At 40.9% G+C, this 25,553-nt stretch overlaps 1 protein-coding gene across 1 annotated transcript in view; it reads left to right on the top strand.

Annotated features, from left to right (window-relative positions):
* Nucleotides 1-66: 66 nt before the first annotated feature.
* Nucleotides 67-25,553, top strand: part of UMODL1 (uromodulin like 1) — a 93,354-nt gene continuing 67,867 nt past the window's right edge. Inside the window, exon 1 of the mRNA XM_080376693.1 lies at nucleotides 67-155. The gene's annotated coding sequence lies outside the window, so the exon portion shown is untranslated. The remainder of the gene's footprint in view (nucleotides 156-25,553) is intronic.

The raw sequence follows: 25,553 nt of genomic DNA on the forward strand, positions 1-25,553 counted from the left end.
CCCGCTAACGGCGCGGCGCGCGCGGGGGGGGGGACCGGAGGCAGGCGGGGCGGGGGCTGACCGGACGGCACCCGGCGGAGACGCGGACAGGCGGGTGACCCGCCCTCCGCCGCGCCACCCCACCCCCGCTGCGAGGCCGGTGGCGGTGGGATTCGGTGGGGCACCGCTGCGGGCACCCGCGCCCCCTCGCCGGGCCGGGCCGGGCCCCGCGTGCTGCGGGCGGGGGTCGGGAGGCCTCCGCGGGCAGCTTTATTTGCAGTTCACCTGATGTACTGGCCTGCTTCGCGGTACCTGCTTGGTTTGTTTGCTCGGGTTTGTTTAATTCGTGGTTTTCGCAAACGTTAGGGGGGAAGGTCCGTTTCTGGTGGCGCGCACGTGGCGTCCTTGCAAGCTGGCCCACCGCTCCCTGGTGGGGGCAGGGCGCAGGCACAGGCCCTGGCGGGTTTTGGCTCGGACCCCTTGTAACGGCTGTGCTCATTCATCTCGATGTGATTTGAAACGTTATAATGGGCGTTATCATTGCTTTAGGCTTGCTTCTCGTTGAAATTATCCACTTTGAATTAAATACTTGAATAGGGCTTTATGTGTCAAAATACAAGTATTAAAATAGAAATCGGAATTAGGAGATTTGCCGTGTTTTTGTTGAAGGCTGCATTATCTTTTCATTAAGGACAGCTTGAATTCTAGAGATTAATATCTAATCCGCATACATGTTTTCAAACAGTGTGCTTTTAGATATTCCACCTAAGTCAGAAGTACTCGAGGCAGCTACTAGAATTTCTGTAATGTGTTTAGTGCTGTGTTTAAACCTTTTTGCCAAGGTTTTGTTGCAAACGGACTAAACCTGGTGCAAGAAAAATGGCGATGTACCTCACTAGGTCTAGCTCCTCTTTCCCCTCCCTGGATGTATTTTTTCTCATCGCTGGCTCAAGGCAAACTTGCTAAGCTGCCTGTTAAAAGTGGTTGGTTTTTTTTTTTTCCTTCAGACTTGTGCCGCTGTTGCTTCTGCCCTGAGTGTGGCTCTGTGATGAGCTGGTGTGAAAACGAAGCGAGCTGCTTGGTTTCACCTGGAATAGTTCCCCAGCCTCGTTTGTTGAGCGGGTGTGCAGACAAGTGCTCTGTCATAATGGGGCCTACTGTGGTAATGGGACCAAACAACTAGGGAGGTACTTGGATCTGTTCACATGAACAAGTGTATGCAGTGACACTATCTGTGCTGCCAGTGAAACATTTGTGAAGCTAAACAGAGCTCATAAATCTAGCAAGGCTGCGCCCTGATAACTTTTTTCATACGTACTCGGTTATTTCTCAGCCAAGCAGAAACAAACTAGTCTTGCATATTTTCTCTTCCACACTTCTGTAAAAGGGCTTGTGTCACAGATGGAGAACCTCTGTGCTGGAATTACTCTGCTGAAAAAACTGCTCTTTAAGGTGAACACACGCATGTGTCTAAGAATGTCTTACTGTGCAGGTATTTATTACTGCTGTTTTTAATTTGTCAGTTTCTTTAGTGCAGCCGTTAGGATAGAGCCCATGTAGTAGCTTGTATAGTATTGGCACCAGACAGCAGTTATTCCCTGTAGGTCTTACTTTAACCAGATGATTTCTGAGAAAATTTTGAACGTAATTCTCAAAGATTTTGTCGTTAGAAGAGACATAAGACTCAATATGACTGTATTTCATGATTGAGTCTGATTGACTTGATATTATTAAAGTTGCACGGATGCCTTAATTCCCTGTAAATCAGATTTTTCTTGATTCTACTGAAATCTAGGCAAGGAATTCATGCTGTAGGATTTTTTGGGGTTTGTCTGTTAAGTTGGTTAATTTTGTCAAATATACCATTTACAGTTATGTGAATACTTTCTTGTTCTTCAAGAATAGCTTGTTTATGAACGTTTTTCTCAAACATTTCTGATTTTAAATGCTTTGATGGAGCACTCTACTTTGATGTATTTTTCATCTGTACCTGTGTGGTTGCAGCTGTTACTACCAGATGCCCGTTTGTTGAGTATAATGTCTGCTGTCCATTCAGAGCGTCCAATAGCTGCTCAGATTAACTTTTGATCATACTTGCCAACAAGTTTAATCACTGGAAATTTGTTAAAAACCGAACCTCTGCAAAATGTAGAATGTAAAGCAAGCTATTTTAAAAATATGGATGATTATGCACTGACTTTTTGAGAAAATTTACATGTAAAAATTAAAACACTTGCTTTTGTTTTATGTGCAGTGTATGAGAAATTACTATTTTTCATGGTGCAAATATTGTACTATAGGGCGAAGTTGTGTATTCTGAATAGTTCAGATTTTTTAATACTAACATTTGTTTCATTTTCAATATAAACCCAATAGGAATAAAGTAATATCCTGGAGCTAGGCTGTCCTTTTTCTAGATCTCTAGTTTCAGGCCTTTTTGATGTATAGACCCCTAAAAATTTTTCAGTGAAGGTTTGGACCTTATGTGATTAATTTAAAACTAATGATGTCAGGTTATTTTCTTTCAGAGAGCCTGAGGGTATCTGAGATACCCTTAGGCACTCCTATATTAGCAGCTGAGAAAGAGTTTTGCAGAGAAAAGCTTGGTTTTGAGGAAGGAGAGGGGTTAAAGAAAGAAGAATGCACCTCAGAAGGGAGGATATACAATCTAATTTTGCTTCATTTCAGTGAGGGAACCCTGGCTAGGTATAGGTGTTAAAATTTTTCATCTTGGTAAATTTTCTTTGAGTCTTATGTCTGTTCTGTACTTGGATAGCTTTAGGAGTATCTGCTGTTGCCACATGCCCTCCTAGGCAGCGTGGCTTTTCAAACTCTTGTTTCTCCCATAGCTGCTGTAATAGCAGGAATGCAGTACCCGAAGGACAGAGTGTTATGTCTGTCTTGTTTCCCACCAAAATCTCTGGAATTATTATTGCCAAGGACATGTTGCAGAGGGAGATAATTAATCTCTAAGAAGCTGCCTCCTCTCCCAGTTGGCCCTGAAAATCTTACCAGTGGAGCAAATGCTAACTAGTGCTGCAGGACACGGCATGACTGTTACCCTGTTCCTTCCAATACAGGCTTCTATCCCATAACTTCTGAGAAGCGAAGCGGTGTTACTTGTGATCACAGAAGACACTTGAATGAATCGGTTCCTTTCAGCCACTGTTGAATGTAACAAATGTTTCTGGAAACACTGGAGGTCTTGCTTTATCAATTTGAAATATTCTGCCAAAACACAGGTAACTTAATGACTTGTCAAAATACAGACACAGAGTTTTCTACCAGTTTCTCATTGCTGGGAGCTGTGCATGGAAGTTTGTATGAGACCTCCCGTAACAAATGCTAGCAGGTAAAAAGAAATCTTACTTTTTCTAGTTAGAACCTGTCACTTACGTTGTTAGGAAAGTATGGACGCTTACCAGTATTCAGAGAGACAACCAGGAAGTAAGATACACAATGAGAATATTACAAAAATTACAGTGATTCCATAACCAGCGTGAAGCAATGAACACAGACAAGACTGAAAATTTAAATTTCCTACCAGGAAAATAACTATAATACAGTATGATATAAAACTGTGTTCATTCCTGGTATTGCAGTTTCTGAGTGCCAAGTCTTGCGCTTTTTTAGCTGTCGCCGTCATTATTCTGCAAGTAGCACAATCTAGTTCGTATTTTCCACTCAGAATCCACATGCCTAATGACTCGGACAGTTTCAGATAAACACTGTGAGACAACAAGCAGCCAGATAGTAACATTACCCTAGGAAACTGCTAAGTAGTAGTAAACAGATACTGACTTCAAAAGGTGATAGTTCCACAGGTCGGACAATGATTCAGAGAAAAATATGCTGCAAGTATTAGGGCATGCATTCCCTTAAGCCGGCAGACGGTCATGGTACTGTGATTGTTGTTTAAAAGAACAATGTATCTTCATTTGCAACTAGTAAGCCATTTGTGGCTGCTTTAAACAACACGTTGATAACTAGTTGCAGGAGCAACTGAATTAAGTCTGTCACAGTGCAGCAGATCAGGCACAATTTCGTGTTATCAGTTTTCACAGCTCTGATTAACTTCAGCTGGCGTTCGATGTCTGAGTCTTCTAAAAATAAAATCCTGGGTATTCTGATTACAGTGGAAGTATGTAAGACTATTAAAAAGTGGCTTTAATTTCCTACTTACAAGTGTGTACATCCTGGTCCTTTATTTTAGACAGAATGTATGTAAGGAAATTCAGGAAAAAGCAAATGAAAAGATGGTTGATATAGCAAGCATATTCTGTAATTCTGTCCATATGCTAACTCCAACAAGGAAAAGCAAAGAAAAATGAAGTGTCTTGTGCTTGTTATAAAAAAGGAAGGCTTGTGATTTTGTTCATGTTTAGCGACATTTATTTTCACGAAGAAGAAATGGAATGGTAATGCAAAATTTTGCATTAGTACAATAATTATGTTTATCATCATATTTTCCTGTAAATGTGGCTTTAGGCATCAAGTTTCTTGGCAGAAAGCACTGTCACTGTAGCCTCAGTTCTCTGGAAGTTTTATATAAGTGAATCAGAGAAAGCACCAAAGAGCTATTAGTGCTATTGTATATTTTAAAAGTCAGCTTGATACTTTAATTCTTCAGGTCAGTCTGACAGTTTGGCCTCAAACAACAATCTTCTGGGGTTAGAGATTACACAGAGACAGATAACAATTTTCAGAGCTGCAGCAAGTACATTTGTCTTTGTGCATTGCTAAGATGCTGGAAAAAATGTGGTGTGTGTTGAGTAGATTCTTTTTCTTTTCAGAAGATTGTATGAAATTAAATGGAGGTGATTTGTGGTAAGTTCTCAAGTAAAAAATGCAAAAGTTAGGAAGCAAACCTATTGGCTTGCTGAAAAATTGTGTCTACGTTCCTTTGTTTCATCAAATAGTGCCAGAAATGTTATTTCTACATGGTATTTTTTAGTTTGCACAGCCAAAAAGCTGGTTTTTGTTTTGTGCACATACTATGCCTGAGGGTGCTGTTGTGTCAATAAGTCATTTCATATATGATGTTAACATACTGGTTGTAAGGCTACAAAAGGCATATTTCAAGGAGAGGTTTCAATTTTCTAACAGCTTTAAACTTATCCTCATGCCTTTGTGTGCACTATAAAAACATGCCTATGATTTGAGATGAGGAACTGAAACTTGCTTTCAGGCCATGAATAAAGAAATACTGCCCTGTAACAACTGTGGGTCAACTTTTGCATATCTATGGCCTCTGCAGTCTCACTGATGTCACCTCTGTACTGATTTATTCATTACTGAGTAGAAAGTTCAAGTGGCATAACAAAAATAACCAAGATAACCAAATTATTGATGTCTTTATGTTCAGGCCATTGACTATTTATTATTGTCAATTCTGTGCTGTCAAATTACATTCTTTGCACCATGAGTTCAGACCCAAAACCAGAATGGGGATTTGTTTAGTAAATGTTACTTCACAGTTCACTATACAGAAGCGGTGCTCTGGAAGAGGCATTTTCGCCTGACCTGCTTTTCTGTCAATTTAATGCTCTTCCCCCCCCCAGTTCCCTGTGGCAGTTCATTATACATGAGCCGATTATATATGGACAACAGAGAGGCCGATTGCCTCTCCAGTACAAGCATCTTGCTTGGGGCCTAACTGGCTGTAACGTGTTATATTCTAGGGATTTGGTAGGTATGTCTGTTTACACAGCACTGTGTATACATGTCATTTTGAATGCTGATGTGAAGAGGCAAAATTTGGCCATGCCATTACGCAGTTGGCTTCCTCTCCCTCAATTTACAAACATTACTTTCTCCAATGTCATTCTCGTAGTGTTGGCAGAGGTCATAGCTCTAGACCGCACGTGACCAGTACAACTAGAATGTGTACTGGAGAGCCACAGGACAAATGTTTCTCACTGAAAACAACTCCAATGGTAAAATCACACACATGAACTGCATGGTTTTGTTTGCCAGACTTCACAGTCTGATGATTTTTCTTTTTCTGATTCTGATGACTTACACCATTTCCCTTGGTGTTGTCATGGGCATTTTTGGAGGAAAGAAAATGTCATAACTTCTTTTAAAAACGGGCAGACTACCCAGAGTTTTAATCAAAGTTTGAAGACCTAAGGGATGTCCCTACACAGCTAGCTAAGCACCAGGTCTCTCACTAAGAATCCTCACTTGGCATCAGAGTTAGAAAGGGTCAGGGTCAGTGAGATGGAAACGATAGAAAGGAGGTCCTCAGGCAGTGTCCCTTAGTTCTTCAGGCTGAGCTAGGGTTGTAGGGTGGCACAAATGCATGTGGACTGCACATGCCTCAGTGCACTGCATCTAAGCATCAATTTTGCTGCCAGCTGTGGACTTCCACCTTGCTATTAATGTAGACTTCTGGGCTGACTGCAGTAAAGCCTCAGCATTATACTCCATGTGATGTGTTGCCAAAAGACACTGAGTATCTGACATTTTTCTGCAGAAATTATGAAGGTAAACAGAACCATTGCAAAAAGGATGAAGTGATGTGCACAAATCTGGCTTTAAACTGTTTTGGGTTTTTTTGTTGTTTTTTTTGGGGTGTTGTGTGTGTGTGTGCTTTGTGATGTTCGTATGTTTGAAACATTATTGTCCGTACTGCACATACGAGAAGTCATTTCACTAGCTATGATATCTCATGGCTCAGGACTAGAGAAATCTTAAGTTGGCATTGGCTCTTAGATTGAAATTGGCTTTAAGGTTATGCAGGTATATTTTGATGCTGGGTTAAAAGATCATGGCACTTGCCAGATGGCTAATCAAAGCACAGAAAATACTGAGTCTCAGAGTGGCGTAGAAGGACCTAGCTATTGCGTTTCAGCATATGTGGCTGTTCTTTCTCAAGATCTTCCCCTATTTCCGAAGTAGCACAAAGAATATTTAAATTGTCTTTAAATATAAAAGGGAAGTTCCCTGTTGAACGTGGTGAAAATACAGATGTCCCATTGTGTGTGGATGATGGAGGTATTCAGAGTGGGAAAAGGCCGTGAAAAGAGTGCTGTGCTGCCAGGTATTGTATCAGGGAAATTGCTACTGGAACCTGACACACTCTAAGGAGAGATTAGAATTTTCCAGACTAGAGGAGAGGGTAGGTTTGAGTGATTTAGAGCTAGTCTTAAATCCTGACATCAGTGGTTGAGGAATCTGACCCCTGCAGTCTTGTCAGTGGACTCTGGAGTTACTGAAGGGGCATATTTCTTCTCAGGAATCTGCAGAAATGTGTGATGTGGAACAGAAATTCTGTCCTCTCCTCTCTGACAGGCTGCTGAGCTGCCTGGATATGATTTCCCCCCTTCAGCTGGACATTTTTTCATTTAAATTATGGTTGTAAAAGTTCTGGGAATATGTGCAGGCTTTCTGCATTGGAAACTTTTTCTCCATTGCTTCACAACTGCTGCAGACCTGCATTGTGATGAGAGGTAGTCTGTGGTCTCATTTTATTTATTAGTACAATGCTGACCTGGAAGAGAGAAAATGAGAGGGGATTCTGTAATTCATGACATATTTCACATTCTGTTTTTGAAAACTGATGAATTGATGTTTGTTTATTTTGTATCCTTGATTGGCAGTGTCGCTCTTGGAGGCTGGTTGGCATGTGTAGTACCTTGGGTGTTGCCTAGCTTTTGTATATGAGACTGCAGAGGGGCAGACCTGTCCATTTTAAACTATAGCTTGTAATAGATAAATTCTCTATTGTACCTGGATAAAGCTTTAGTAACCAACACGGTCTTGTGCTTTTGGTTGGCCAAACAGTTTTGAGAGATTGTATCTGGAATATTTTGCTGTTAAAATGACATGCTTTCTTCCCTTACGTGTTTCATCATTCCCTCTATTTTAGGTCAGATGATTCATCTCTGCATTACTGGTTCTGCATTTCCATTGCCTTAATTGGGTCTTTTGGAGTTAATACAATCTATATGGAATTGGCAAATGCTATTTCTAACAATGTACTGATTTGTCCCCTTCCTTCATTCCTCTCTCTTCTCTGATTCCCCCTCCTCACCTTCCTCAGTCCCAGTTGGTTCCTTTCTTCTTGTCTTTACTGCACTACAGCTTTTCCAGGAGTGAGCTGGAGAGTTTCACTCTGCTGCTAAAATGTGACTTGTGTTGTTTAGCCATAAGTTAGCTCAGAGGAGAGTCCTGTCCTCAAGACTTTTCATGCTGTTTTAAGTTGTAGCCAGGTATCTACAAAACCCCTTGCTGGCAAAGGATGTCAAGAGATGTCCTGGACCAGCAGCACATTTGCTGAGTATTTCAGATATTACATCAGCTGTTAATGCTACTCATTTCTAGCAGCAGGTCTCTGCTGTTGAAGGGTGACATGGTTGCTTTTCTTCCTGCTCTGAACTTTTCCCACCAAGGTGTGCCTTCAGCCACGAACAGACCTCCACCCTAGTGCATACCAACACAAAGACAGCAGTTGCTTCTGTCTACAGTGACTAAAACCTGGGCTCAACCTAACTGCATCTCCATCTATCAGTTGGGTGCAGCTAGTGGGTCTGGAGAGGCTGTTGCAAGTGTTGTAGTTAACCATAGTTTAACGGATTACCACTTGCCACCTAAACTGAAAAATCTGGCTAGAAATGTGTTTTTAGCCAGTGGCAAACAAAATAAAATACCACTAAGAATAGTGAACATCATAGTGTTTAATATTTAAAAATGCTATCTATGATGCCAAATTGTTAATAGATTTGTGTTCAAAGATGATGTATGCATTTACATTTTAAAGGAAGCATTTGAAAATGAAGTCATTTGTCATTACTACTTATACAGCACTATCTGTTTGGGGTTTTAAAATTCTGAAATTAAAGAGGACTGTTGTCCTCTAATCATGTAACGCACCTGTGCATGTAAATAATCCACAAAGCTCTTCATTAACCTAGCACTGAGTTTACAGCTTCTGGTAGAGCTTTCTCTTTTCTGCTTGGTTGAAAGACTTGAACCTTTCAAAATCATCTCCTCTCCAATGAAAAAAAAATAATTTGGAAAGCAAGGAGCATTTCCTCTGAAAATGTTTTAAGCAAGAAAGGTTATTAATGTTATAGCAAAAATCGTAACGAGTTTCCTGGCCTGGAAGCTGTAACTTCAAGAAAGAAATAAAATGCAGGGTTATTTTAACAGTGAGGATTATTAACCACTGGAAAAATTTGCTGAGAGTTATGGTGGCTTCCCTGTCATCAAGACCAGGTTCCTGTCTAGAAGTTGTGCCACAGCCTGTGCATGTGCCCAGCCTATTCCCACAGGTGTGGTTGTGTGTCCAGAGCCCGCGGGACAGTGTCAGCAGAGAATCAGCCCTCACAGGTCGTCTTGAAGCTCCAAATGAGGCAGCCTGAAGTTTTTTCTTTGAGTGGGCATATCCAGATTCTTCATTCCTGCTAAACTGCATGCTGATTGTTGTTGCTTGATAGCTACAGATTTTAGTGAGCTAAAGAGATTCATTTGTGTTTTTTCATCTGCTGAAATTTCTGGACATCTGCTTAGGTTCAAGTATGGGCTCATTGGAGTGAAACTTGGGCGAAACTTTGCATTGTGTCACTAACGGATGACCTAAAAATAATTAATTCAGGGCATTCTCTCAAGATATAGCAATCATTTCCTGTTGCCTGGCAATATCTCTGGCACTGAATACAGAACTGGGAATTTATTTTATGAAGCTGTGCAGAAAAAATTGTTTACAATTTTCCACTGTGATTCCCCCAAGAGGAAGAACCCATGGCTCATACAGAGTGAGCAAATGTTAATGACACCTATTCATCGTGGCAAACTTATGACCAAGTTTCTGTTCCTCTTTCTGTCTTTCCATAAATATTTACTGAAAGACAGCCTTGTGTTTTCTCAAATTCATCCCACTTATTTTCAGTGGGAATTAGCTTGAACTTGTTCTATATGGCTTATTAAAATTTAGTTTATTTTTAAATACTTTTTTTTTTTAATAATCCTGTCTTCACATGGCACACAAAAATCTTTTCCCTTCAAGGAGGAGTAAGAATTTTTCTAATGTGTCTCTAGATGACATTTTATTACCCATACAGTGTGCATTATTTAGTTTAAAGGGAACCTCATGTATCCACAATGCCCTATGCTTGATGGAAGAGTGTGAAGACCCTAATATCATAGTAGGCTTCAGGCAAGTAAGCTGCTACATAGGCCCCTGAACAACAGTATTTACCGTCTCTTGTAGGACTGGGATACTTTTGTGACTGAATTCAGCCTGCAACAGTAAAAAGGGCAAGTTGAATGCCTTTGTTCTCCTGGAATAGACTGATAAGAGAAGGACAAAAACTTTCATGGTTTCTTGGGCTGGGATAAGTCTTTCCTATGACCTGGGATACACCCAGTACATGCCTTCAATCTGCATTTTATGGGGGAATACATTAACACTGGAAATAGGCTTGTATGAACAAACTCCATGAAGAAGGTCATGAACTAAATCTTGCAGAGCTATTCCAGTGACAGCCACAGTGGACCTATTACACATTTAGAAAACAAATCATGCTAAAATCAACAGTTTCAAATAGTTTGAGTTTATTCTCACCGTTGGTATTTTAACATTTGGTCAACCCTCTGATAACAGTAACCCCCCAAGTCTCCTTTTACGGTAAATTCTATTACAGTGGATCCTGCTGTTGATGGGAGAGCTGATCAAAATTAGGCTTGGCTGGTGATGAGCTCAACTGAGCGAGTGAGATTTTTGTTCTTGTTTTTCTTTTGTTTACATGGTAACTGCCTCTTTCCTTTTCCCGTGCAAATAAATGTCATGTAGCATAGCTGAGATGTGCTGCCTTTTATTTGCCAGAAGAAGTTGCAAATAATTGAATCACTTGAACATTGAAATTTAGAGGCAAGACTTTTCAACAGAAAAAATATTAATATGCTACAGGATGAACTTCGTGGTATGCCAAGACCACCCTGTCACACCTATCTCCTAAAAATAATGAATTATTTTGTTCCTATAGGAAAGGTAGTAAACTTGTTCAAGTCATCAAAATTCACTGTTAGTCACAGATATTTTTACACCATCTCAATGGTTTTAAATGTAACCTCAGCAGCAGCTTCTTTTCATAATACAGGAAAATAGTACAGACTTCAAACTTATCCTTGGTCAATGAGTCGAATACTTTTTGAAGAGAACAGATTTTGAACTGATCCTTAAACACACAAACCCAACATATGTTTCAGTTGTTTTCATAGCAGCTAATTGCATAATGTAATATAGCTTGAATGCAGAGAGCTTGAAAGAATAAACAAGTTAACAAGGTGCTGTGGGACTTGCCTTTGTGGTGCGCATGTAAAGACTTGTTAAGGATAGAGGCTTGAACTGAACTGATCAGTAAAAGCTTCTAGAGGGTGTTTACAACTTCCAGCTCAAGCATCCAATGCACAGGGAGGCATTTCCCTCCGCACTGATTGCACACAGTTGCTGGAGACTGTAATGCAAACCACTGTTTCTATTTCTTTTTTTCTCATTGGTCTCATCTACTTGTGCCAGAACTGGTTTTTCCTTGTCACAATTGCTTTCTGTATAAATTGTGATGCTTAAAGAGTGCAATAATCATGTAAGACGAATTTTCAACAAGCTGATGCAGTTCCATCATTTTTAATTTAAATATTAACAGTGTTGAGTCAAATAAATTACTCTTGCAATGTTTCTATCTTTGCACTTATTATATATACCCATATATATGTATGCATGTACCTGGATGTATTTATTTATTATATATGTGTGTGCATATGCTTGTGTGTGAATATACACATACATGTATATAAAAATAAATGTATGTAATGGCAAAGACGTCGTAAGAAGAAAACCTAAGCAAAACATTCATATACATTTACTGTTCAGACATAAAAATGTAAAAGGGGAAAGGCAGAAGAAGATCTAAAAGTAAATTAGTTTAAAAAGATCCTGCTGCTTGGATAATTGTTAGGGCTGTTTGTGGGAATGCAGGAAAGATTTTCACAAGTGGACATTGAGTTATGTGCATAACCCTTACTCTTTTGGGAAAACAGCCCTCCCAAATTTATTTTTAGGCAACTCTAGATTGAAAATCAGACCATTTTGTTAGGGACTACGTAGTTGCATAATGTAGGCACATGACTCTTCAACATTCAGATGTTTGTTTTAAAAAAAAGAAGCTAGAACTCATGCTTTTGTACTTGGCACAGCAAAAGGAAGAGGAATACCAGTATTGCTGGAATTTGCTTTTACCTCCTTTTGGTCATATCTCCTTTTGAGAGTGTTTCAGCAGCATCTTACAGCAAAATTTTTCTGCCTGTCCCTTCTTTTCTCTGCCCCAAGGACCAGAGCATTATGCAGAGCCCTTTTTTCCAGGTCTACATCACCCTTGTGCCAAGTGAAGCTTAGGTAATTTGCTGTATTTTTGCCTGCTCTCTGTCACTCATTGCAGCTCTTCAGACTGCAAAACTGCTTCAGCCATGCCATTTTTGTCATGGAAATACTGCTTTACATGTGGACCGTATAATAAATGCTTTCTTACTGGACCCTTGTTATCATAAAGATACACTTGTTACCATGAGGATACTTTTCTGTGTCCTTCCATGGCATGAGATTTCCACCTTGCTGGTGAAGAAACCTACTCACCGCATCCTGGAGGAAGCATCAAATTCCAGCACTGACATCAGGGTGATTTTCTTAAGATTGATGATTAAGGGTTGGTGCTGTTTATAAGCCCTCAGGGCTCATTGTGTGAACTCTTCCAGTACCTAAAGGTGTGTTGAGTATTCTTGCCCCTTTTGCTTCTGGAAGTACAAGGTCTGTCAAAAGCAGGTCTTTTGCAAACAGGGAATGACATCACACTTCAATGTTTTTCCTCCTAGGTGCATGATTTCTTAGAATCAGGGGCATATAGGCATAGCATTCATTTATCATCAGCTAAGCTTTTGCTTTCCTAAATCCATTGCAGCTAAGTCATGAAAGTTTTATAGACTATCCTAAAGCCTTTTCTGACTTTGCCCATGGGCCCTGGTCTATCCATCCCATCAGATCTCCAAGAAGAAAAGAACAGTGAACTAAATGAAAATGTGCTAGAAGCAATCCTATTTCTTTTGCCTCACACTTTTTAAAAAGGGCACACACATTCTCTTTATCTCTCATTAAACAAGTGTAACTGATGCACATCCTTATATCAGCAGTAGTACCTTTTGGAGGAGACACCCTTGAATCCCACCTTTCAATGAGGATTTAAGGCATTAAATGAGCTCATGAGCTCCAGAGTTCTGTCTCGAGTAGGATGATATTCAGTAGTTTTTAGAATATGATAAAAATTAATTGCAAACATGAAAAGTGATGGAATATGCATGCTGATATTTATACTTGGCATTTGAATGACAACTGAATGTTAATCATGACAACAAACATGTTCTTATCATCCTTCAGCGGTAGCATTATCATTATTATAGCTATAAACTGAAGGCCCTATGATTTTCAGCAGCATATAACAAAGAAAATACTCCCTGCCCCAGAGCACTTGCAGTCCAAATATCACAAAGGACAGGGTTGTGTGCCTCCTTAACCAAAGCCAGATGTTTGATTTCAAGGAGGGAATTAAAATCTATTTTCACTAGGGAATTTTTCTCATGCGGAAGGTCAGCATGGGAGAAAGCACACAGGAAGTTTCCCTGCTGGCATTTGTACTAATTAAGGGTGCAGAACAGATTCAATAAATAACCCACTGTTTTCACAAGCCAATAAACATTTTGAAAAGCATCTCCTTTTGAGTTTTAAATATCAACTCTCAATATCTGGCAAAATGCAAATTTTTTTTGAAAGTTTATAAATAGATAATTTTAGTTGGGGGTTTTTGTGGTCTGAAAACTGGAGGGAGAGAAAAGTCAAAACTATTTCCCTCCTATTTTACAGTGCATGACCACATATTTCTCTTTACCTGAGTTTGGCAAAAGCTGGTGTGAAGTCTCTTTGTGCTCCAAACATTGAACCTCCTTGCCAGGCATCTCTCCTTTTTCCTGATTACGTTTGCAAAGAAGGTGATCAATTGTTTCCAAGCCAGTGATGCAATATGATCTTTATTCCAAACCAAGCATTTAGATCTCTACTTCCCCTTTCAGCACTATAGTATTGTAGACAAACTGCCAATGTTTGTGTCAGCAGTTGATGCTGTTAGGAGGTAGGAATGATTTTCTTTTCTTGAGTACCTGGAGAAGCAGGCGGTGCTAAGTGAGGCAGGGGCTGTATGTAGGAGGGGGAGTAGAAGGAGCAGCAGTTTTCCTGCCATCAGAAGTGGAAATATCAGTGCTGAGAAACTGCTGAAATGGAGCACAGTTATTCCCTAGTATAATGTAAAACTCACGCTCCAAGGGTGGAGGCTTCCTTCTGGCTGCACAGTCCTGCAGAGTGCCCTGCTTGGAAGAGACCTGTGGACTAATATTAGACTTCCACTCTTCTGTTACTTAATTCATAGGTACTGACAGAATAAATCCTGCCAGTGTGCTGGAAAACACTTGCAAGCTGGAGCTTTGCTCTCCTCTGTTTAAGCCAAAGCTTGAACTCAACAGATGCTTCAGATGACAGAAGTCACTTGGTGGGCGAAACCATGGTGTATGTATACGTGTCAAAATGCAGAGTCAGAGCAGGATGCTAATAGCCTCCTGCTGAGTAATTCAGTGGGTGGTTTAGCCCTGCAGTGCCTTCTGGGCAAATCTGAATGTTTGTTCAGGCTTGGCTTGTTTCTCACAGACACCTGGTGCAGGGGTTCTTACAAGTAGTTTGCAACCTTTATTTAGGGGAAGGGTATGAGTGAGGGCATGGAAAACCCATAGATCCTTTGATTTTAATCACACTGATGATTTAGTATCAATCTCAAAACAGAAGTAATTTCAAAACAACAGTTACACTTGACAGCAGGCCAGGATATTCTTTAACAGAAAGAGAAGAAAAAAGAAAAGCATTTCCTCGCTGTATACAGTGAGATCTCTGAAACTGCCAGTAAATTTTCTGTTTGTTCAGATTCCCACAGAGACATACATAGGGGTTCATAACTTGTCTGCTTATTACATTTTGGCAGAAAAATTAAAACTCTTGTTCTTTTTCTTGCAGCCCAAGCTTCTCTTTACCCCCAAACTTCCACTCCATACTGCTTTTAATCATTTAGTCTTTTAGTCATTTGGTGTTTTTCTGCCCACTTAAAAACCTCCCTGCCTCCGTTGTACTCAGTAATCCAGTGTTTGTCTGGGTCAATCACAATTACAGGTATTAACAGGGAGAAAAAAAAGAAACGACACTTTCCCAAAACAACTTCTAAATGAAACTGTTCAAGTGTTTGTACCTTCTAATCAGGCTCAAATGTGCTGTTTTTTTGCAAATCTTTCGTGAAGTCCTTACTCAGTATTCACACAATAGGAGCGGGGTGCTATCGTTTGCCTTGTCTGTATAGTAGGTTCTCTTATTCCAGTGTTTCTGCTTTGAAAGGCTCCTCTTCCCTCATGAGCTTCTCTGCTTTGAATTGAGCTGGCTCAGAAGAACACAGAAACAATTTTTCTTTAGGTCCTTCAAAGTGAGAAGCTTCCTGAAATCATTTAAATCTAATGCATCAATAAAAGATTTTACAGAAATTGTGAAACATTTTCTGGGGTTTGGACTATAGATTAACTTCTGGAACAATTTAGAAAAGTCTCTCATCAGGAACTTGTACTTGGACCTGTGTGTATATCTCTGCATTTCTTATCTGGAAGTAAGGGCCAAATCCTATGCTAACAGCGAAAAACAGGTCATACGTTTTGGTTGGTTTGTGTTGTGCTTCACATCTGCTTAAGAGAGGCAGGTTTTGCATGTGTGTGCAAGGGATGGATTCACAAGGGGAATTGCCAGCTGCATGCACCGTTCTCTGTCATTCCCATCTGTATCCTGGCTGTATGCTGGGTGGGTTTAGGAGGGATAAGGAATGGGAGGTCATCCTTCCAAGAGGCGCACTTGGTGCCTTCAGTCAAAAATGGGTTACAGGCAGCAGCACTGGCGCAAACCAGTGAAGCCTGGACACATCCATGGGCTGGTCACTGGTGTTTTTGTAAGGAGTTCCTGTTTTTGAGGCCTGTGGACGCGAGGAAGCGTGAGATTGGTGTCAACGCTGTGTTCCCAGCCCTTTGCTACAGGGAGCCGATGACCAGCCAGCAAGACAGAGCAAGGAGGGGCTCTGGTCCCGTCACTAAGTGCTGATACAGGCCAGGCATGATACCCTTTGCTGAATGGGACTTTCAGGTGGACTTGGTCCTGGTACCCCCTGGGAAGATGCTGAGCAGGAGACCCTCTGGCTTTTCTTCCAAGTAAGTTTTCATATCAAAGGGCAATACCATCTTCCCAGACTGCTTTCTTTCAAAAATGCCTGAGTTTAGGGTTAAAACCAAGAAGCATTTACAAAATGTCTTAGGAGGGGACTTGATTTACTTCCCTGCAGTGCTGCTAAATCACGTACGAGGCATGATCAACAATCTCATCTGGTACCAAAGTCGGTATTGGGAATGGGACCATGCCATCAAAGCACTGGAGCAAACAAGAGTTTCTCTGTGCTGAGATTGCACACCCAGCGCTCAGTTGGAGGAGCAAGGCCAGGCGGAGGTTCAGCATGACCTCCGCTTGACTCATATTTTTTCCTCCTGTTACCAATAAGAACTTTTTCCTCATGAGTCACTTCAAAACTGTGTGTGCGTGTTCAGGGAAAAAAACAAGACCCGATGATTTGCCTGAGGAACAGTTTGTTGGTGAGACAGAACAAATCACTGAATACTGTCAGGGACTGTTCTGCCTGCATAGTTCAGCTCATCAACTTTTAGAGCTTTAAAGTGAATATTTTTTTACTGTCATTTGGGTATGTCCCTTCATCTTTAATGCATTTTGCTCTGAAACACATAAGTGAGGTAAGCAAGTGTTACTATTCCATTTTTTGAATGTATCTGAAGCTCAGGAAAACAAGGACCCTTTCAAAAAATTGCTAGTTTAGCTGTTGTCCCTAACACAGGCCTAGCATATGCTGACAAAACAGCGCCTTTTCTATTTTACTTTTTTTCTCAGGTAACATAAGCAAAAGCATATTTATAGTATTGTAGCCATGGCTTTCACGAGGTCTGAAATACTGGGCTTTCTGCACTTGCACACACCCACACGCACACCCCCAATTTCATTACAGTGACAGATCGGACCTGTGTGACTTGCTTGTGGCTGCACAAAAGGCCCATGGCAGGGGCAGGGAATTCACGTCCCTGGAATCACGGACCAGCATTTTAACTCTGAGAGCTAAATAGTTAAAATTTCTGAGCAGTTCTCTGCAGCGAGTAGACGTTAAGGTGTCCATTATATATGCTGAATTTCAGAAGCTGGAATAAGTCTGTGTCCTGATGGCAGGAGTGATTTTTTTGTTTTGTCTTTAGCTGCAAAAAGGTTGCTTCTGGCTAAGTCAGCCTGTTGCTGTCTTCTAACACCTTTTGGCCTTGCTGACCGATTTAAGCCAGTGTTGACAGATCAGCTGCAGGCTCGAAGGCAGTTTCTGCAGGCTTCACAAAGACCAGGAGCGGAGAAGAGGAAAGAAACCTTAGCAATGCCCCACTAAGGGAGAGACAGGTATGAGCTCAACCCGTACTACACATCTGAAATGTCACAGCAGGGGCAGTTTTTAAGACAGCCCTAATGGTGAGACAAAATTCACTGACAGTCACAGGAACCGGGGAACACAGTCGTGAGACAGAAAGCAGATGGAAATCAGGTCTCATCTGAACTTCTTGTCACCTTCAATGGCAGTTAGCAGCACGGTTTTGCCTTTGTGTTGATGACCTGGATCAGTTTATTTCCACGATAAGATCCTCAGGACTGTGGCACCTCCATCCATTTCCACTGCCTGCTGTGGCCATAGCCTGGGTTTTCTCAGACTGACAGGCTGTGATCAGATTGAAATGGTGGGAGTCTGGAAGAGGTATCTGGGAGACATGTACTGACAGCTGATTTTGACAGATCAGGTTAAATGATTTAATGGTTCTTAAGCCTTAGGTCCCATACATCTACAGGAAGGCATGCTGGCTTCTGGAGCAAACAGCTTTTGTTAGGTTCCTGTGGAACCCAAATGCATAGTTCTGTTTCCTGCGTGCAAACCAGTCTGTCTTGAAATGTAATGACTATTTTGGGCATCTGAAGTAGTGATTACTTCATAGACAAAATGATGCAAAGCAAAAAGAAATTTTCCAGCAACTGACCTTTCTGTGTCAAACTTCTAGCCTAAAGAAGATCAGGATCTTCTAAGTTATTAATTATATCGAAAGTGAATCTGTCTAAAGAAATAAATGCCTAAAAAGTTTGATGAGGAAGCCTGCTGACAGCTGCAATATTCCAATTACTGATAGTACAGTCTAGGAGAGTCAAATCCTATCTCTAATTATCTGCTTCTTGATATTGTGAAATTATTCATGAATGGATTTTGACATGGCTTTTCTTCGCACAGCTCTTCTTTGTATAAATTGTGTACTTTAGATCAATTCAGACATTACAAAGGTAACTGCAGAAAGTATAGACAAAAGAGCTGGGAGAACTGATCAGCTCCAGATGACTGTGCCAGGAGGACTGTGACGAGCTCCTTCCAGAGTGTAGTCCAGCTCACTACCACCACACAGCCAGGGTTTTTATTCCACTAAGCATTTCCTTCTCCATTCCTCTCTCCATTGACCTTCCTCACCACCAAAGCAAAAGCAAGCAAATTTTCTAGTGGGGCCCTAAGATAATGCCTAGTTGAAAGAAGTAAGGAAAAAAAAGAGCAAAAATTTATCTGTGAAATACACCAATGGTTACTAAAAATGTAATTATATGTAATCAGCCATGCAGGTACAAGGTGTCAGTTTTCCAAGGTGGTCGATGAATCTATATAGTTTCCCTGCAGGAGACTCTGCATTGAGTTGTGCTGAGTAAGTGCAACTCATTACACCAACTGCAGTAATACAAAGAGCACATGGGATGCAGGGCATCATCTTAAACTTACTGTAGTTAACAAAGTTCAAGAATATGTCTGGAAGATGTGAAAATAGTTGTACAGGACATAGGATGCATGCTTAGTTGCCTGAGTGGTCTCCTCCAGTATCTGCATTGCTAAAAAGTAAGTTGCTGCGCCTAAATGATTGTAATTGAAGAAATAACGCAGATATGAATCAGAACCTCAAAGAATTTGGAAATTGCAAGGTAAATCCTGAAATACACAGGACTTCTGTATCCATTTCTTGTTTAGATTAAACACCCACTGACTTTACTAACAGTTTTGTTTGAAAAGGGGGTTCTGCATATTCTGTGTTTAGCAACTGTTTTGTTCACTGCTGCAATAAAGTCACAACTCACTGTTCCTTCCTCACCCTGAACATTTAAGGAGCTATAAATATGCAGTTTTATCCAATGTTTTTTCATAGTCCTGAGGATGAACTTGTATACTTAAGTCTTTCAGAGTGGGGACACCAGTCCTTTACTGCACTTTGGAGGATCATACTTTGGTCATAGAAGTCCTCAGTGGTGAACATGACATTTGTTTTATAGCTAACTCTGGAAAGCAGCAGCTGTTTAAGACATGTGACAAACCTATGCAGCAATTTAGGATTGTAAGTGGGAGAACCCAGATGCAATTCAATTCAGATGCCTCCCTGGCATTACTTGTATTTGAATTTGGCCAGCATACACTTCTTACAGAAGGTGCTGAGTAATTTGTAAGGGCTAAAGACCTTTTTTTTGTGAGTGCTAACAGAAAAAAATTAATGAAGATATTTTTTTCAGAAAATTTAGACTGCTGAAAAAAAAATAGATCATGAAGATAAATATTTCTATTTTGAAATTTAATTTCACTGACTCAAGTCCTCTTTTTAAAATTGTATTTATTTGTTAATAGGGTTTTAAAGTCAGATGGCATCCTCTGTACAGCCTACAGCCAGGGTCTCCCTGTTGTCTCCCTGTGCTGACAGTAGATGCAAATGGTGCACCTGAGGGATACAGCCTGACTAGACATCCTGGTGCATGCAGAAGGAGCACTAAAGTACACATTCTCCTTAGACATAGCAGAAATGTTTCCAAAACAGAATATATTTTGGGTTTTTTTTTTGGTTTTGTGGGGTTTTTTTTGTTTTTTTTGGAAATGTTCTCTACTCATTTTCCCATTTTCTGCAGAAACATTTTTCATTGGAAGTCTGTGCAAGTCTTAATTTCCCTTTTTCTTTTCTTCTTTTCTTCTCTCTCTCTTTTTTTTTTTTTTTTTCTGCTGATGCACTTGGTATTTTATTTTCCAAGCCAGAAGAACAGCTCACAAGTGTCTCAACACTACATGGAGCTCTGGCTCTGCCCTCTGCCACAGGATCTGAACCATCCTCTTGACCCCACATGTTCTCCAGGGCCCCAGCTCTCCAACCTTGTGAGTGTCAACACGGTGATTGCCTAACAGTGTTTTACAGAAGTGATATTACTGATATTCTGAACATACACATATGATGTGGTTCCAGCTGCCTTATGTCTGGCTCTTTCATCCACATGAAATTGCCTACAACACTGTAATAGGTATTTAAGTGCAGGTCTGAGCACACTGCTTCAGCTCCAAGAACTGTACCTGTGATTTTCCAAACTTTAGTGTCAGGTCCTCATAAAATATCTTATTGTATTTATTTCTTTTCTTTGCAGGAGCCAAGTGATATTGCACTGAAGTTATTGTCCTGTGATGTAAAGCTGCAGGCACATCTATCTTTTGTGATTTACACAATGAAAAGAAAGGGATTTTGATTTCTCAATTCTCCTGATTCATGCCCTGCCTAGTAAGGTTCTTGTTTGCCTAGCATTGCTCTGGTTTATGTGATGCTGAAATTGCGATGAAATGAGGAGCACAATGAGAACAGCTAGTGAAACAGCTTAAATTCAGGAAAAAACGTCAACATCAACATTTACTTTTTCTCCTAGTTTGTTTTCAAGATACAGAATGAAAGACCTACAAAATAGTATCACCTGATGTGTGGACAGAGTTTAAATTCAAGATACATGTACCTGACATTCGAGGTATGTAAATCCAGCTCCTATCTGTCAGATGTTCAAGGTGCGAGAGGGAATCAGTGCTCAGAAGGATAAACATGGATTAAACCAGCAATTTTGAAATGCATTTTTCTCAAAGTCAGGCAGTGGGGGGGGCAAGCTGAGCAGGCAGGCTCCCCCAGGAGAGTGCAAAGTAGGAAGAAACTGTGAAATCCCCAAAGGAGCCTCTTTGTTTCTGTTGCCAGTAGTTATCATCCACCTGCAAAAGGTAAAAAACCAGAGCACCTTTTCCCCTAATCCAAAAGCCTACATGCAAGGACAATCAAGTTCTACCACCTTGGAAACGAAGCGATAAGGAGGGCTTATCCACTGGTGCTACAATGGCCAGGATCACTATTATTTCTGTTCTCATCCTCTGGGCAGCCACACAGCAGGGTAGCGGGAATGAAATTACAGGTAAGCGATGCAAACCTGGTCAGAGGACCATGGCTGTTATGTAGGACAGCTTAGCTTGGGTGTGGGATATCTCTTTATTTGAAATATACTGACCAAGGTGGCCACTTTCTGGAGAACTGGCAATGTCTAAGCGACCATTTAAGAATCCTCTGTTTGTTTCTTAAACAAAGAAAATCTAACCAAGCCAAAATACAACCTTTGTCCCCAACTCGTCATCCCCAGGAAAAAGCCTTGTTATTTCCTTTGTGCTGGAAATGAATGAGTAGAATTACTGCTTTGTATTCAGTAATGTGTAAAATTGTATGAAAATAGTCTTTAAAATAAACTTTTGGAGGAAATTGTGTAGTAACGTACCTGGCAAATTCCTAGAGGTGCATAAAACGAAGCTGTGGAAGGCATGTTTACCTTTCGTCTACAGTATGGGCTGTAATTTGGAAAAACCTAACCCAATTGCTAGGCTGTAACTGCTAAATTAAATCCTAATTTGCTCTTAATTTCTGGTTTGATTTATTCAGATGAGAAAAGACTGTGAATTTTGGCTGCTTTTTGTTTAATTTTTTTTACTTAAATGGTTTTCCAAGTCTGAGTTAAAATACAAAGCATATTTCCTAAAGCCTTGCAGACTTTTCTGTTATTATGTCAAATTCAGAACTGAGAAGCAGGTTCTACAGTTTGAGATTCAGCAGAATCCCCTTTCTACTGCCACTTAAAATGGTGTTGATTTAGAAAGAATTTGGAATACCCAGAAAAATCAAGCCCTTGATCCATTTTTCTTCATGTTTTGGAGCCTTCATCTTTGAAAGCTGAGTTTGAATTTGCCCTCCAGGAACCTGTTTGAACAGATTACTTTTAAGGTTATGTCAAGGCAAGAAGAAAGGGGTTTGTCTTTGGCTCTTGCTATTCTCCAGCAAGAAAAGATTTTGCAGATCACAGCTCACAGTGGCTTTTTCTGGCACTTGAGCAGTGAAGTTTCCAGCATTGCGGCTAAGTGTCTGGCATAAATGCTATCAAGCATTTTTTATTGCTGATTACTTGATCATGCTCTCAATTCTGATTTGGGTTTGACCTTGAGTTATAAGCAGCCTGTTCCTGTGCAGACTTTCGTTTCAGCCTTTCCCCTCAGTAGTTGTTTCTATTAATAAATTATTTGCTTTAATTGTTTCTGCTCTTGCTTAAGATGATAAATGTTATACTTTCCCTGACAGTGCTGAAAGCTGGTGGTTGCTAAGATAAAAACCTGAAGTCCTGAGATGATAGGCATAATGTAGCCCTACTAATGTCAAGTGACTGCCTTCTACTTTGCAATTGACTTCAGCTTTGTGTTGCTGGAAACAACAGCCAGTGCAATTTAATTCCATTTGATGGTGCCATAATCGCAAAGATGGGGGTAATGAGAACAGAAAGCCAATTTGCTAAAGAGCCCAAATTGATCTAAGCCACATCGCTCAGCAGGAAACTGCTGTCAGCAAATAATTGAATTCTGAGTGTCAAAGCTTGTTTTAAACTGTATGGAAGTGGTGGGTGTTGGTAGGGTAGGTGGTGCTGCACCTTTCCCTGTCACCTTCAGTCTAACCTGTTCCAGTGAGGGTATCTTTTTGTACCACCATAGCCATATCTGCAGCTTTCTCTCTTGGCTTTGGCAGCCTCATTCTATAGCTAGTATCAATGTTTAAGTATGAAATATGATTTCATATCTGCTCTGACAGCTGTAGCTTCTAATTATAAACTGTCTAATTCTACACCATTTTATTCTCAGTTTCATACCTGTATTTATGTGGCACATTGCTGTAGAGCCTAAGCCAGCTCAGCTGACACTGGAATTTTTAGCTTTCCAGTGCTACGTCCTTGCTGCAGCCTCAACTCTGCATGGACAACATGGATCCTCAGTGCTCTTATTTACAACCTTACTTGGCTGTTCTCTTCCACTCCCTGCTTTGCTCTATCCATGGTAATTTGTGAGCTCAAGAGAAGTGGAGGGATCACAGTAACAAGGAACGAAGCTGAACTCTTCTTCCTTACCTACCCTACCCTCTCTAACCTAATTTTATGCTATAACAGTATGATTCTTTAATACAGTAGTTTCTTTTTCTTGTTTTCATAGAACAAAACTTGTCTTTCTCCTCCTACTTACCATGATCACCAACAGATGTTTGTGCACTTTCTCCACATGAAGACTAGATTCAAAATGACTTAGGTATTCTTTCCATTCCACTTTGGGTATTCAGTCATTCAGGTCCCAAAGTAATGAAAAAAAAAAAAGCTGAAACAAGATATTTTTTTTCTTCACACCCCCCCCACCCCCCACCCCCGCCTACGTGCCTAGAAGCATTTGCTGGGGTAGGTATTCTTGGAGGACTCTTAACACATGGCAATGGAATGCTTGACAGCTACCAGTTTCTTGTGAGGCACTTTTGCCTGATGTGAAGTGGTAATTGATCAAATCCACTGGATAAAAAGCAGCCCTTAATCTCAGATTTCTGCTCTGGGACTCACATTTGTTCTCATATCCCCTCTCCCAGAGGCATGTCCTAAAGTTAAATAGGGGAGGGAGGCCACCTTACTTTCTCTGGCTCACTTCACCTTCCTTTCCCTCCTGCAGAGCCACCTATGTGCAACAGCTGGCTACGGGCTTTCATGGTCCTGGTCAGACCTCCATCCTGGCCACTGGGTGCTCTCCTGGGCCAGGCAGGGCATGGGTTTCAGCCCCTCAGCTTGACACAGACTGGGTGTCGTCCTGCCCTTCATGACCATCTCCTTTCATTCTCTTCTTAAGGATGAGCAGCCCTGTGTTTTTTTAGGAAAATTAAGACCTTTCAGCTGCTGTTTCTGGAGCTAGCTTCAGGTACCAGGCACAGAGGTGACCTGCTTGAGGCTGAGGAGGAAGCAGCAGCAGGGAGTGGGATTTCCAGATGTTCTCTTACTCTCAACGTTTTCCTGTTGACCCACTCTAAGCAGCAGCACAGGGCTCCCTGGAGCCTGCTGGGAGATCTCCTGCTCTTACACTTGCCCTCTGTAGCATTCCCCTGCATCAAACTTTGCGTTGTGCTGCAGGAGGAAGGCACAGGTGGGTTAGGCAGAGCAGGGCTGGACTCTCAGGGTGCCGATGCTCTCCCTGGGTATGGTCAAACACAGGTTATTTATGCTCGGGGTGGTGGTCAATCCCAGCCACCTCTCCTTCTTTCTGCTCTTCCAAAGTGCCCTTGTCTGCAGGGAGGTGTCTGTGCCTCTGGAAACTGCACCAAGCAAATTTTTCTTCATGGCCTTTCAAACATCTAAGTCAGGGGATGTCTTTCAGGCTGTTCTTATTTAAGCAGTGGCTAGGATTAGGGCTGGAGGAAGACATTTCGGGTGATTTGGTTGAGCCAGTTTGAGCGATGTATCATGGCTTTATGGTATCCCATGCTTTCTTCTGGACTCTCCTTGCACTACAAACGGATCGTCCTGTTCAAAGCTTTTTGTACCAGTCCTGTTCAAATGGTGCATATATCTTTTAAACATGATAAAAGCACATGATTCCCAAGAACCTGACAGTTCTTTTTTTCTTGAATTGTTTTTACATTTTGAATTTTCAGGCAGGAGATAAGTTGTACAAATATAAATATTATATAAGTTGTACAAATATAAGTTGTACAAAACAAAGGTAAGCTGTGATTATTTTAATTGTGTGCCTGTTGTGTATACTATGTTAGCTTCAGTCTGTCTGTTGACTGGCCCTGGTCCCCTCAGAGGTCTTAGAAGTAACAATCTTGCCATACTTGCATCTCTGCAAGTCTCTGCATCTCTGCAGCATCGTATTTATCCTTGTAAAAATTTCTTTTGCCTTGTCTAGAGGATGATACTAGAATTTTAATTCTGTCCCATCTGCTTCCCAAATGGGACACAGGGTGACACAGCCCCTCTGGCTTCTGTAACATCTCCTTAGGAGACAGCTTGCTGTCTGTGACATGATTGTAGGTTGCTTACTGCTAATTCTTGAATTCCATCTGGTTTTGTTGCGGTTGTTTGGTTTTGGGTTTCTTTGTGTTGTTTGGGTTTTTTTCCTGCTCCTGCTCAAGTATTTCAGTTTTAAGTAAAGCATGTAACA

Source organism: Falco punctatus (assembly GCF_963210335.1).
Source record: "Falco punctatus genome assembly, chromosome: 2".
Lineage (NCBI taxonomy): Eukaryota > Metazoa > Chordata > Aves > Falconiformes > Falconidae > Falco > Falco punctatus.